At 36.8% G+C, this 12,978-nt stretch overlaps 1 pseudogene; it reads left to right on the top strand.

Moving 5' to 3' along the window:
- Positions 1–10,250: 10,250 nt before the first annotated feature.
- On the top strand, positions 10,251–12,199 carry LOC141704263 (thaumatin-like protein 1b; annotated as a pseudogene).
- Positions 12,200–12,978: the final 779 nt, after the last annotated feature.

The raw sequence follows: 12,978 nt of genomic DNA, 5'->3' as shown, positions 1-12,978 counted from the left end.
GCGATCAAGAGAAACAGGTTATCATTAAACAAAGTTAACGAAGATAATTAAAGGTTCAATATGATCATGGCATTATAGGAAACTTGAACAGAAAGGCAGATTATCAACGGTGAGATCAATAGGATTATCAATACAGGTTATCAAGAACAAAGGGTACTTTAAATCAATATCAGGGTTTCATAAAGCAAGGGTTTCATACTTTAACAGTTCAATACTCTACATGGTATGAACAAACATTTCCTTATAATCATTACACAAGTAATCAGAGTTACTTGCCTGAAATTGCTTTCCTGAGGTTGAACTACTGCCACCTAATATACTTTTCCCTTTCCTAGCCCGAATGCCCTCACGCCTCCGAATCTACAATAAAAACCAGAAATCTTAATTAGATTTCCAACTCTCGTTCCTGGAACGATCACTCTATACGATAACTCGATTATATTCTTGACTCGAACTAATACGAGTATAGCTTATACAAATAAGAACACAACACATAGCACATAGCACAATTCTTTCTCGTAGTTTTTATATCCTATATACCTAGCAATCAAAGCGTACTCGCTTGACCTAGGCTATTTCTCAAATCACACTAACACTACTCTTTTACGAGTACTAGACACATTTTCAACCAACATTTACGTGCATACTATCACTTTTATCAATCGACTTAATTCCTTTCTTTTATTCCTTAATTCGATCAAAACATCAAGCAAAATCAAAGATTTTCACCTATAACACTCAATCATTCTTTCAATTACCAAAATCAAGTTTTGACCTTTATTTTCTTATGGCCTATTCGGCCTTATTGCAAATACCCACCATAAAATCAAGCAAATACTCACTTTAATTCACATAAACACGTATCTCAATTAACAACCTTTAAAGAACCACTCTCCTTAGTTTTAATCATAGAAATCCGAACCATAATTATACTATATACAATCAAATTTCTCAAATTACACCATACAACTTTAGTTCTAACATGATTCCACATTTAAACTAGCACCATTTTCTTGATCAACAACCATTCGAACCAAAACATACATACATGCTCACATGCAATTCAATGTTAACTTAGCACAATATCAACACTTTATCTTTATCACGTAAGCCAACTAGTTCCTTAACACAATTGATTTTTATCTAAATTACAACATACATCCATTCATTCATCAATTAATCTATTTAACTCATTTCATTCGGCAATAACTCAAATTCACATCCTAAGGACAAATCATTGACATGCACAGTGCTTGATCCGTTTTTAAAACTAACATGCAATCACTTTTAGTCCATTTATACTTATGTTTACCAAGATTATCCACAAAAATCAATTTCCTTTCTTATTACACAAAAATTCGAACCTAAACTTAGCATGCAACAATATTTTTCATTCCTTTTACTCTAATACAATCCCTCATCATTTGAAACAAGTTAATTTCAATCAAACAACCTTAAAGATTAAAACCATTCGGCCTTTTTCAAAAACATCATGCAACTTTATATTCTTAATTCTTGAATCACAAATCCACCTATATTTCAACATCAAATCAATGACTCATGCATTTCATATATCAACTTGATTTCCTTAAAATAGTAAGGGCCATTCGCCTTTTAATCAAAACACCCCACATGCAAACATAATTAAGTGATCTTAAGGTGTTCTATAGCTCAGTTTTTAACATCATAGCTCACCACCCGTTCACCGGAGTTCATCACCGGTGGAGAGTGGCTTCACGGTGGTTGCCCTCATTCGAGGGTGTCCAACCACTGAACCCCCGATTTCTCAAAAGAAATGCATCAACACCACATGCAAACTGATTTCAGCACAATAATCATAGGATAACGAAACTAATCAAGCAAGCCCTCGGTTCTTGCTCAAAACCGAACCCAAAAAACACACACACACTTCGGCATGCAAGCACCAATACACACATACACATACTTCTACCTACACATAAGTGTTTATCAAGAAGAATTAGGGATGATTGATAAGTTTGATCAAGGAAAAAGGAGGTATACCGAGAGAAATTGAAGAGAGAGCCGAGAGAGAGTTGTTTCGAGTGAGAGAGAGAGAGTGAAAGAAAAAGAGGAGAGAAAAGAGGTGAGTGCACGGAAAAGAAGAAGAAAATGGGGAGGAAGGAGTAATTTATACGCCACCAACACTAAGGGCAAAATGGTAATCTAATTAACTCCCTTTTTAATTGCATTTGTTTCTCTTTTACTCAAATGTAAGCAAAATGTCAAAATAAAAATATTTCTCTCTCGGAAAGGTCGAGAATTATTGAAATGACAATTTAACACGTAGTCTCGAAATTAGCTTTCATCCATTACTCATAATAAGAATTTAGCGAGCGGTTGAATTTTATATGAATTTCGCAAACTCGCTTTAATAAATACCTTTTCCACATAAAATCAATTTAAAAATGCAAAGACCCACAATTAAATTCACTTTCATTTTTAAAAAGTCTCTAAGACCTCTACGCAGATAACAGAACTGAATCCCATGTTTTATCCATCTCAGATGATTTTATAAAAATGCACGAAGGTTAAATAAACCCTTATGTAAATCACATAATTCCTTTAAAATTCATAGAAATTAACACAGAACATATAATCATGCACACAGTCAAGCAATCACACACATATAGTCACATAACGACTTCAGGTCTGATCATAGAATCTATCCCTCTTTAATCTTTATTCTCTTTTATACGCGTACCGGGTCACGTTCAGCCTGACGCCCGACGCTCAGCGTTTCGAATACGCTTCTCATTACCTTTGCCAATCAACACGTCTCTTAAGACAAATACTTCATTCATTTACTTCACATATAATTCACATTTTATATTAGTTTATTTTCATACTAGGACGGGTTCCGTTCTACCTATGACGAGCCCGAACCACAGCTTGACTTTAAGCTGACTCTTTAAATTGGAACGTTTTTATCCACGCTCCTTAACTCTAGTAATACAGATAAGACAATAATCACCACTTAATCACATAATCTCATCACATACACATACTTTACTTTCTTAATTACGACGCAAAATTCTCGTTGTTACAATCTACCCTCCTTAAAAGGATTCTGTCCCAGAAATCTAATCTAAGTAAATAGATGGGGATACTTTTCTTCATTTCGCTTCCTAATTCCCAGGTCGATTCCTCGACTAGTGGATTCTCCACAACACTCTAACTAGAGGTACCACTTTAGTTTCTAATCGTCCTTTATTTTCGATCAAAATTCGCACCTGGGTGTTCCACATGAGGAAATCTGGTTGATTTCTACTGGTTCCAACTCGTCACATGGCTCGCATCAAGCATTTATACTTCTTTAGGAGGAGATACATGAAATACATTGTGCAGATGTTGCATTTGCGGCGGTAGCGCTAATTCATACGCCCTTTCCAACTTATCGCAATACTTCAATGGGTCAATGTACCTTGGACTTAGCTTTCCTTCTTCCAAATCGAGTTAAACCTTTCCAAGGAGATATCTTCAACGAGACCTTGTCTCCAGTTTTGAATTACACATCTTTCCGCTCTTGATTCGCGTACTTTGCCTGTCGGTCTTGAGCTGCAATTATCTCTTTCGTATCATTTCAACTTTTTCCTTCGTTTGCTGCACTAGCTCGGGGCCAATTAACTTGCGCTCACCAACTTCGTCCCAATAAGTAGGGGATCTACACTTTCTTCCATACAACGCTTCATAAGGCGGCATGCCAATACTTGCATGATAACTGTTGTTGTAGGAAAACTCAACTAAGGGCAAATGATCGTCCCAATTTCCTTTGAAATCTATTGCGCAGGTTCGCAACATATCCTCAATTGTCTGAATTGTCCTTTCACTTTGTCCGTCTGTCTGCGGATGATATGCCGTACTCATTTTCAATTTCGTTCCCAAATGATCGTGGAATTGTCGCCAAAATCTCGAATTAAACCTTGGATCTCTATCAGACACGATAGATACAGGAACTCCGTGACGCATCACGATTTCATCCAGATACATTTTGACCAGCTTCTCTAATGAAAACCTTTCGTTTATCGGCAAGAAATGTGCTGACTTTGTCAGTCGATCAATTACCACCCAAATCGCATCATGATTAGACTTGGTTTTAGGTAATCCTACCACGAAATCCATGCGATATGTTCCCATTTCCATTCAGGTATGTCCAGTGGCTGAAGCAATCCACTTGGCCTTTGATGTTTCCGCTTTAACTCTTTGGCACGTGTAACATTTGCTTATCCATTCTGCAATTTCCTTTTTCATGTTGGCCACCAAAAATTTCCTTTCAAATCCTGGTACATCTTCGTACTTCCAGGGTGAATTGAAAATCTCGAGTTATGCGCTTCTTGCAAAATCTCAGTGCTTTAGTTCCACAACATCAGGTATCCAAATACGTGAGTTAAAACGGTATATCCCTTTTCCATCCTTTTGAGCTTTAATTTCTTCTTCGCCGTCAACTATTCCTTTCGCGATTCATCACTGCTCTTGACAGCATCTAATCTTTTTCAAAATTTCAGGTTGAAACAAGCATTGCATAAATGGCTTCACCTCCACATTCTGGAGTCTGCACCACTATTTCCATCTTTTCAAAGTCCTTGATTAATTCTTCTGATGACGTTAACATATTCAACTTTTCCTTTCGACTTAAAGCATCGGCTACCACATTTGCCTTTCCAGGATGATAGTTTATCGCGCAATCATAATCTTTGATCAATTCCAACCACCTTCTTTGTCGCATATTCAGTTCTTTCTGAGTAAAGATATACTTTAAGCTCTTATGGTCCGTATAAATCTCGCACTTTTCCCCGTACAAATAATGCCTCCAAATCTTAAGGGCAAACACTATTGCTGCCAATTCCAAATCGTGCGTTGGATACTTTTGCTCGTGCGGTTTGAGTTGCCTTGACGCGTATGCTATCACCTTCCCGTGTTGCATTAACACGCATCCAAGTCCTTTATAGGAAGCATCACTGAATATCACAAATTCACCTTTATCATTTGGTAATACCAACACAGGGGCGGTTACCAATCTCTTCTTTAACTCTTGGAAACTTTCCTCACACTTTTCTGTCCAAATAAACTTCTCATTCTTCCTCGTCAATTTTGTCAATGGAACTGCGATCTTTGAGAAATCTTGCACAAATCTTCTATAGTATCCGGCTAATCCCAGAAAACTTCTGACTTCCGTCGGAGTCTTGGGTCTTTCCCAATTCATTACAGCTTCTATCTTAGCTGGGTCCACTTTAATTCCTTCTTTATTAACTACATGACCAAGAAATTGCACTTCTTTTAGCCAAAATTCACACTTTGAAAACTTTGCATACAGCTTCTCTTTTCGCAGAATTTCCAAGGAAATCCTCAATTGCTCCTTATGATCTTCCTCCGTTTTGGAATAAATAAGTATATCGTCAATAAACACAATCACGAACTTGTCCAAATACTGCTTGAACACTCTGTTCATAAGATCCATAAATGCAGCTGGCGCATTCGTCAAGCCAAATGCCATCACCAAAAACTCATAATGTCCGTATCTTGTTCGGAACGCTGTCTTGGGTATATCTTCCGCTTTGATCTTTAGTTGATGATACCCAGATCTTAAATCAATCTTTGAGAAACACGAAGCTCCTTTCAATTGGTCAAACAAGTCATCGATCCGCGGTAGAGGGTACTTATTCTTGATCGTCAACTTATTCAGTTCACGGTAATCGATACATAATCGCATACTTCCATCCTTCTTCTTTTCAAACAACACTGGTGCGCCCCACGGGGATACACTCGGTCGGATTACTCCTTTGTCCAACAATTCTTGCAACTGGGCTGCCAATTCCTTCATTTCAACCGGCGCCATGTGATAGGGAGCTTTCGACACTGGTTCCGTACCAGGAGCCAATTCAATCGTAAACTCGATCTCTCTGTCTGGAGGTAGTCCAGGCAATTCATCAGGAAACACGTCCGGAAAATCTCTTACTACCGGAATATCGTCGATCCTTACAGATTCTTTCTCCACATCCATGACATGAGCCAAATAAACTTCGCATCCTTGACGCATTAATCTTCTCGCCTCAATAACCGTTAGAAATTTCTTCTCTTGCCTCTTTCCTTTAAATATCACTTCCTCACCATCCTTGGTTTTTAACTTCACTTTCTTACTTTTACACTCTATTTGCGCCTCATGATTTGACAACCAATCCATTCCTAGAATAACCTCAAATTCTCCTAACTTAAAAGGAATTAAGTCAGCAGAAAAGTGCCGACCTTCTATAGACACATCACAATCGGGACAAATCTTATTAACAACAACTTTCTCTTGATTTGCTACCTCTATAATCAAATTAGGCTCTAGAGGGTACGCAACACAATTTAACTTATCAAGAATGCTTTCAGAAATAAAAGATCTGGTTGCTCCAGAATCCATCAAAACTTTTACTTCTACTGAGTTTATAACAAGCATACCTGCTACCACGTCCACATCTTGCACCGCATCTTTCATTGACATGTTAAAGGTCCTAGCTCTGGGTTGAGCTGATGGTGCTGGGAGAGACGGCGGTCCAGCAATTCTGAGAACATTAGCCTTCTGCACAGGCTCCTTGCAATTTCTAGCCATATGGCCTACCTTGCCACACTTGAAACAAGCCAAATCAGGCTTCCTTATTTCATTTGAACATTCTGAAGAATAATGCCCCTTCTGGTTGCACTTAAAACATGTTATATCCAGCTTATTACACCTCCCCGGGTGTCTCTTTCCACAGTTCCTGCATTCTTGCATCTGGGGCCTGCTATCCTTTCCCGGTTGTCCAGCTTTCTGGAAACGGTTCTTCTGAGCTCCATTCCCGGTCTAAACTTCTGAAACTTTTTGTTCTGACCTCCACCATTCTTTCCAAACTTTCCTCTGAACTTGAAACTTCCTTGCTCTTGCTCAGAGCTTTCAAACTTCCTCTTTCTTCCTTCATTTTCTCTTCGAGCAGCTTCCCGCTCACCTTCCACTATCATTGCCTTTGAACCAAGCAGCATAGTTCTTGATCTCCAACATTGCTATTTGACTCCTAATCCACGGCTTAAGTCCCTGCTGGAACCTCTTAGCCTTCTTTGCTTCAGTATTCACGTATTCTGGCACGAACCTTGCCAACTCCGAAAACTTCACCTCATATTCTGCTACCGACATTTCCTCCTGTCTAAGATCCAAAAATTTCATCTCCAACTGATCTTGCATATAACTTGGCAAATATTTTTCCAAAACATCTCAGTAAACTTCTCCCAAGATAAGTCTTTGCCTTCCAACAACGCCTTAGAAGACTCCCACCAGAAACTTGCTTCATCCCTCAATAATAACTTGCGTACTGAGCTTTCTTATCGTCCTTAACTTCGGCTAGCTCAAAGGCTTTTTCCATCTCTCTCAACCACGACTGTGCTTTAATCGGATCTGGCAAACCTAAGAACTCTGGAGGGTGAACAGATTGAAAGTGCTTGAAATTTCCAACTTTTGGGGCCACAGGTTGTTGCAAAAGCTGAGCAAGTCTGCTCATCAAAGTGGTTTCTGGGTTTATTTCTGGGTCTTGGGTGGGAATTTCTTCTTCTTGGTGATCTGGTGAGTTGGCCATTTCTTACAAACCTGATTGAGCAATTACTTAGCAATACGATAGCATGGCATATATAACAACAATTTTTATGAAATCTCTTTTGTGGGTTTTAAGTTTTACCCAATTTGCACATGCAATCCTATTACTACATAATTCTCATATCAGTGTTGTTTTATCATGGCACGGAATAGGGTTTTACGATCTTTAGACATGGTTGTACGAAAACATGGTTGTATTTAAAACATGGCATTGAGAACAGTTTATAAGATAAACAAGGTGCACAAAGGAAAGCAAGATAATAGATTTATTTAAATCAAGGGTTACATAGGAAATATTCTGGATTTTAAGGTTCTGAAACAAGGTACAATAAATAGCAGGGTTAAACAGAGGAAAAACTGGAAAACATCCCCCTATCTACCCCTAACTTCCAACTACTACTATTACTACACTGGTCTGAAATACAACAAGATAAATGAAAAAGGGATCCCGGCATCTGACCAAGTATCCCAAAGCCTACCGGCGCTGAAAACAACAACAATCTACGGGCTCAACCAACAGTCCCGTCTAATCATCTAGGATCTCTCTCAACACAACCAACATCCAGCGAATGATCTTATGCAGCCTCCGGGCCTCAGCATCAGCATCACTAGTGGATGGCCCCTCATCCAATCTCCTCCTGGCAACCTGCTCCACCAACTGAATCCTAGCTCTCCATTCCTCCACCACCACTGAGGTCCTCTGCCTAGAGTCTCGAATCAACCTATCTACCAAAGCTCCCAACTCAGGAATGCGGGAGTACAAAGTCTCGGTCCTGGGCTAACTTGCCACCAATACTGACAGGAACAGTCTTAGGCATCTCCGACTCTGGCTCAGGGGCAGGGGTCACTACGCCATAGATGGCCTATCGCAATAGTTTGATCATGAGTGTTACAATTTAATGTTACATTAGCTATGCTTATTTTTGTCTACTGCAACATCGCACATTTGATGTTACCATAGCCTTTTCAACATGTTACCATAGATAGAAAATGTTACACACTGCAACATATTTTAAGATGTGTTACCATAGGGTATTAATGAATAAAATATTATCATTTTACAAATAATAAGATATATTTAAAATATGTGAATTTAAATTATTTAATTTTACATTATATTTAAGTAATAATTTAAAAATGTTACTTTTTTGAAATAAGTGAATAATGATTATTTTGTTTTAAATATTAAATTAACATTATATTAATATATAAAAATTTATCTTTAAAAAAATATAAAATAAATTAATCATATTATTTAATTTTAAATTTAACTAATTTTGATATAATTAATTTGCTGTTTGAGTTTTAAATTGTAGGTAGTGACATTATTTTTAAATAATTTAGTTACAATTTATTATGATAATAATTTATTTAAAAAAAGTTAAAAACAAAATATGAGGTAAATTGAACAAGGCGGCTAAAATTTGGCTAAAATTTGGGGAAGCGTCAATTTTTGTCAAACAGGCGGTACATTAAAAAATTTCGAAAAGTCAATATACTCTATTTCTCCTCTGGATCTCTCTCTCACTACCTTCTCTCTCTCTCATCTAGTTCCCTCCTGCTCTCTCTCCGCCATTCTCTACATTAAGGGTATAATAAAGTCGATTTTATTCAATTCAGAGTTAAACTTTTACAAATCGATGCGTATGGGTCTGCGGGTTCAAGTTTTAAAGAAAACTAGGGTTTTTATTTGAATTAGGGGTTTTGTGATTTGTTTTTTTGGTTAAATTCTCAAATTAATTGGTTTATCTTTTTTCCAGGGTTAGTTTGGTTTGATTTGGGTCTAATTCAGAGCTTGGGCTTAATTTACGATTCTACATCAAGGTATTCCATCTCTTTTTATATGTTTTATGTAGTTTCTCAGTGTGTGAGCTTGAATTGAATATTGTAAGTGAACTTGTGCTTGTGTGAACTTATGTTTATATATCAAGTTTATGTTATATAAACTAAATTGGGCTATCATGTTCCCCTCAAAATCAGCCGCTGATATGTCACATTCGGCAAGTAAGACTACAAAATCTAATAAGGAAATTAATGATTTTAATATATTATGATTTTAATTCTTAGGTTAGTTCAGAACCCAGGCGATTTTGTAATCACTTTTCCAAGGGCATATCATGTAGGATTCAACCATGGTAATTTCTTTACAGTCTTCTTGTACCATAATGTTGTTCGAAGCTTTTAGTGTGTTTGTTTTATTGTTAATTTAATGATCACAGTACTTCTATTTGTTATATATCATGGGCTTCTTGTTCTTTTAAAATTGCTTTTCTTGAAGTTTGATCAGTTGCGATTTGAATCTAAGCTTCAGTTCAGGGATAATGATCATAGCTATTATTTCTAAATGATAGCCCTTCACGTCGGGGATAATGATCATAGCTTGATATTATTTGTATTCTGTTGAAATATTGAATTGTTGCTATTACATAGTTCAACTTAGTGTCTTCATGTGTATTGATTGTTTTCAACCTTGTCTCAATATAGCCATCACTTTTATATATGATAAATTATTCATAATCAACTGAGAATTCGAACTAATTACATAATGATTGTAACAATCTTTTGGATAATCTTGGTCCCTTTCTTTTGTATGACTGAAAAATCTGACATATTATTAATACAAAACCAAATGTCCAGAGTAGTCTGCTCATCAATCTCCCTTTTGGCTTTCTTGATTCCACATCTACTAATTTCAGGTAACAAATTTGTACTTGATCAACTTTACAAGCTGTTCTATACATCATGTGTATAACCTGGTGTATATAATTTGATTTTACAGGAGTAGTTTCATCCGCAACAGTAACATTACTTAACAGATGTAACCAGACAGTATGGCCTGACATTAAATCCAACACCGCTACTCATGTTCCAACCACTAGTTAAACTTCGGAAAGGCGAAACTACAACCATCAATATACCATCCTCTTGGACCGGTTGGTTCTATGGTAGGACTCAATGTGTCAAAGACTCTTTTGGAAACTTCACTTGCCTCACGGGCGATTGTGGTTCCTGTAGGCTGGAATGTACGGGCAGTAGATCTGTAGGGGGAGCAACTCTAGCTGAGTTCTCGATCGATGGTTCTGGTGGAAGGGATTTCTTTGACATTAGCATGGTTGATGGTTATAACTTGCCGATCATGATCTCCCCATTAGGTGGACTCAACTATTCAAGGACAGAGTGTAGTATGGACGTCAACAGCGTGTGTCCATCCGAGCTAAAGATAAGTTCAGGGGGAAGGGGTGGCTTGTAAGAGTGCTTGCGTGGCTTTTGGTGATCCTCAGTATTGTTGTACCGGCAACTACAGTTCACCTGATAAGTGTAAGGCTTCAAACTACGCTAACGTGTTCAAAAAGGCGTGTCCCACGGCGTACAGTTATGTCTATGATAATAAGGTCGGCGCTTTCATATGTGACAGTGCTGCCAACTATCTCATTTCCTTCTGTCCAACGCCAAATGAAACAAATGATACCAGGTACATTTACATATAACTCCTCACATGACTTTCCTTGCTGTTATGCTCCAGTTTCTCTAGTTTGTTAATCAATCAATATTGGTAGTCCCCGGGTATTTCTGTCGTGCCAAATTGAAAGTCTGACCCATTATACCTTAAACAAAGTCTGACCCGTTTCCTTAACATTTGATATTAATTAATTGTGTAATAACTAAGATAAGCATAATTGGGAGTTATCATAAATAGTCTTTTCCATATATTCGGACGATTCAGAAGTTCTTTAGTAGTGATCCCTTTACAATATAAGTTTTAACTGTTGAAATCTTACCTTAATGCTATATGCAACCTATTAATATCATCAGCTCAATCCATCTGCTTTTACAGATCAACATCTCAACATTCTTAGTCTAAAACTGCAAAATGCTAACTAGGATTGTCGATAAACTAACAGTCAAATATACTGACATAAATATCAGAAGGAAGTGTTATTTCGATTTCTGAAATCCAGTCTTCTTCAATCATGTATTTACACTTGTACCATTCCCTTTGATACAATTTTGTTGTGTTTTATTCATGAAAGAAAATTCCAGCACTTGTTGCTGTGACGTTTTCCTTTAAAAAAATGTACTGCTCTCTTCAATCATTATCATGAGATCAGTTAATTATTTCATCAATTATGTTCAATTTTATTAAGCTTAGCTGGAATATATACACCCCACCAGTATCATCTCAGTGCATCAGGTTTTGCTGATGAATATATCATGCTCAAGTTGTTTCTGCAAAATACCATTGGATTGCGATATCCTTTAGCTGCAGCAAGAGGACACTTAGATATACCTTTCCGGGAGAAAATATTCTACCTTCACATGTTATAAAAGTAAAAACTATATTATAAATTATTCATAATCAGAGATTGAATCGGCCATGCTGTTCATCATATGATAAATCTAATCTGTTGTATCACATGATTACTGGATAACTTGCATTGAATTTTAGTCACAATTCACTAAAACATCACTGATTTACCTTCGTGCATATGATTCAATTGGTCCATTTTCCATTGTTTCATTCTTTTATTATCTTTATGTTTGTTATGACATTATGTTTGTGTTATGTCCAGGATGTAATGAAATGCAACTGGTTCTGAATGTTGGGGGGCCAGACAGACTATCACGGCTCCAAATGGCATAGACAGTGGCAGCTGTTAGAGTTTATAAAAGCTCATTACTCAAACCAATATCGGCATCATTAGTAAGTCTACCATAAACACTGAACCCTGAATCAAAAGTTACTTTCCCAGTCATCTTATCATTGTTTACACTTATGTATAATCATTTGTGCGAGTTGTGCCCTTTCCAGAAAGCACACAACATTTAATCAATCACACTCACCTAATTGGATATCGATTTCCTCTGCTTCCCACAAATATGATATTTAAATCTTTACTTTTCAGATTGATCGCGGTGTCAAGTCCCCTGCTCACATATCAATGGACATCAGCAAACTAATTCAAATGCTAGGCTTTTCTCCTATGAAATTTGAAGAAGGCGTCAGATTAACATTCAGAAATGAAACCAACACCAGTTCTTAAATTTAAAGCTCCAGATCTTGTAGGAGAATGTGAAGAGTTTCTAGTGTTATTTTATTAAGTTTATCTTTTTTTCTAATGTTTGATAAGAACCTGAACTATTTTGTTTAGTTAAAATAATTGTTGTTGTCGTAGTTTTAGACATGTGATGGTTTGAATATTTGAGTTGGTTTGGATGTAATACATTTTATGGTATTTAATGATATTTTGGGATTGTCGATTTTGAATAGCATAATTTCATGTAGTATTGCTTTTTACATATGAAAAACATGTTAATGGTATATATGTTCTATTTACAAACAAATTCTGTCAAATTAA

This window comes from Apium graveolens, unplaced genomic scaffold (genome assembly GCF_009905375.1).
Source record: "Apium graveolens cultivar Ventura unplaced genomic scaffold, ASM990537v1 ctg7645, whole genome shotgun sequence".
Classification (NCBI taxonomy): Eukaryota; Viridiplantae; Streptophyta; class Magnoliopsida; order Apiales; family Apiaceae; genus Apium; species Apium graveolens.
This window is presented reverse-complemented; position numbering and strand designations above follow the sequence as displayed.